We start from the raw sequence: 3,142 nt of genomic DNA on the forward strand, positions 1-3,142 counted from the left end.
TTAGTTTTGCTTTTATTTCCAATATTCTGGGAGGTGGGTCATAGAGGATCTTGCTTTGATTTATGTCGGAGAGTGTATTGCCTATCTTCTCCTCTAGGAGTTTTATAGTTTCTGGTCTTACATTTAGATCTTTAATCCATTTTGAGTTTATTTTTGTGTATGGTGTTAGAAAGTGTTCTATTTTCATTCTTTTACAAGTGGTTGACCAGTTTTCCCAGCACCACTTGTTAAAGAGGTTGTCTTTTTTCCATTGCATATCCTTGCCTCCTTTGTCAAAGATAAGGTGTCCATAGGTTCGTCTGAAAGAGACACGTGCACCCCAATGTTCATCGCAGCACTGTTTATAATAGCCAGGACATGGAAGCAACCTAGATGCCCGTCAGCAGATGAATGGATAAGAAAGCTGTGGTACATATACACCATGGAATATTACTCAGCCATTAAAAAGAATTCATTTGAATCAGTCCTAATGAGATGGATGAAGCTGGAGCCCATTATACAGAGTGAAGTAAGCCAGAAAGATAAAGAACATTACAGCATACTGACACATGTATATGGAATTTAGAAAGGTGACAACGATAACCCTATATGCAGAACAGAAAAAGAGACACAGAAATACAGAACAGACTTTTAAACTTTGTGGGAGAATGTGAGGGTGGGATATTTCAAAAGAACAGCATGTATGCTATCTATGGTGAAACAGATCACCAGCCCAGGTAGGATGCACGAGACAAGTGCTCCGGCTTGGTGCACTGGGAAGACCCAGAGGAATCGGGTGGAGAGGGAGGTGGGAGGGGGAATCGGGACTGTGAATACATGTAAATCCATGGCTGATTCATATCAAGGTATGACAAAACCCACTGGAAAAAAAAATAAAAATAATAAAAAAAAAAAAACAATAAAAAAAAAAAATAAGAGGAGCCTGAAATGGTCTGAAAAATAGGAGGAGCATGAAGTGGTGTTGAAAAACGTGAAGAGCCTGAAAAGGTGTGAAAAATATGAAGAACTTCAAAAGGTGTCAAAAATATTAGCAGCATGAAACAGTCTGAAAAAAAGGAGGAACATGAAACGGTGTTCAAAAACATGAAGAGCCTGGAGAAGTGTGAAAAATATGAAGAGCTTCAAAAGTTGTCAAAAATATGAGGAGCATGAAACGGTCTGAAAAAAAGGAGGAGCATGAAGCGGTGTTGAAAAACATGAAGAGCCTGAAAAGGTGTGAATAATATGAAGAGCTTCAAAAGGTGTCAAAAATATGAGGAGCATGAAACCGTCTGAAAAATAGTAGGAGCATGAAGCGGTGTTGAAAACATGAAGAGCCTGAAAAGGTGTGAAAAATATGAAGAGGTTCAAAAGGTGTCAAAAATATGAGGAGCATGAAACGGTCTGAAAAATAGGAGGAGCATGAAACGGTCTGAAAAATAGGAGGAGCATGAAGCGGTGTTCAAAAACATGAAGAGCCTGAAAAGGTGTGAAATATATTAAGAGCCTCAAAGGTGTCAAAAATATGAGGAGCAAGAAACGGTCTGAAAAATAGGAGGAGCTTAAGCGGGTTGAAAAATATGAAGAGCCTGAAAAGATGTGAAAAATATGAAGAGCTTCAAAAGGTGTCAAATATATGAGGAGCATGAAACGGTCTGAAAAATTGGAGAAGCATGAAGTGGTGTTCAAAAAAATGAAGAGCCTGAAAAGGTGCGAAAAATATGAAGAGCTTCAAAAGGTGTCAAAAATATGAGGACCATGAAACGGTCTGAAAAATATGAGGAGCAAGAAACTGTTTTCAAAAACATGAAGAGCCTCAAAAGGTGTGAAAAGTATGAAGAGCTTCAAACTGTGTCAAAAATATGATGAGCATGAAACGGTCTGATAAATAGGAGGAGCATGAAGTGGTGTTGAAAAACATGAAGAGCCTGAAAAAGGTGTGAAACATATGAGGAGCATGAAACGGTCTGAAAAATAGGAGGCGCATGAGACGGTGTTGAAATACATGAAAAGCCTGAAAAGGTGTGAAAAATATGAAGAGCTTCAAAGGATGTCAAAAATATGAGGAGCATGAACATGTCTGAAAAATAGGAAGAGAATGAAGCGGTGTAGAAAAACATGAAAAGCCTGAAAAGGTGTGAAAAATATAAAGAGCTTCAAAAGGTGTGAAAAAGATGAGGAGCATGAAACGGTCTGAAATAAAGGAGGAGAATGAAGTGGTGTTGAAAAACATGAAAAGCCTGAAAAGGTGTGAAAAATATGAAGAGCTTCAAAAGGTGACAAAAATATGAGGAGCATGAAAAGCTCTTAAAAATAGGAGTAGCATGAAGTGGTGTAGAAAAACATGAAGACCCTGAAAAAATGTGAAAAATATGAAGAGCTTCAAAAGGTGTCAAAAATATGAGGAGCTTGAAACGGTCTGAAATATAGGAGGAGCGTGAAAAGGTGTTAAAACATGAAGAGCTTAAAATGATGTGAAACATATGAGGAGCATGAAATGGTCTGAAAAATAGAGGCAGCATAAAACGGTGTTCAAAAACATGAAGAGCGTGAAAAGGTGTGAAAAATAGGAAGAGCTTAAAAAGGTGTGAAATGTATGAGGAGCATGAAACGGTCTGAAAATTAGGAGGAGCATGAAGCTGTGTTCAAAAACATGAAGAGCCTGAAAAGGTGTGAAAAACATGAAGAGCTTCAAAAGTTTGAAAAATAGGAGGAGCATGAAGCGGTGTTCAAAAACATGAAGAGCCTGAAAAAGTGTGAAAAATATGAAGAGCTTATAAAATTGTCAAAATTATGAGGAGCATGAAACGGTCTGAAAAATACGAGCAGCATGAAACGGTCTGAAAAATAGGAGGAGCGTGAAGCGGTGTTCAAAAACACGAAGAGCCTGAAAAAGTGTGAAAAGTATGAAGAGCTTCAAAACGTATGAAAAATATGAAGAGCTTCAAAAGGTGTCAAAAAAGAGATGAGCATGAAACGGTCTGAAAAATAGGAGGAGCATGATGCGGTGTTGAAAAACATGAAGAGCCTGAAAAGGTGTGAAAAATATGAAGAGCTTCAAAATGTGTGAAATACATGAGGAGCAAGAAACGATCTGAAAAATAGGAGGAGCATGAAGTGGTGTTCAAAAACATGTACAGCCTGAAAAGGTGTGAAAAATATG

Source organism: Dama dama, unplaced genomic scaffold, assembly GCF_033118175.1.
Source record: "Dama dama isolate Ldn47 unplaced genomic scaffold, ASM3311817v1 ptg000093l, whole genome shotgun sequence".
In the NCBI taxonomy this organism is placed as follows: domain Eukaryota; kingdom Metazoa; phylum Chordata; class Mammalia; order Artiodactyla; family Cervidae; genus Dama; species Dama dama.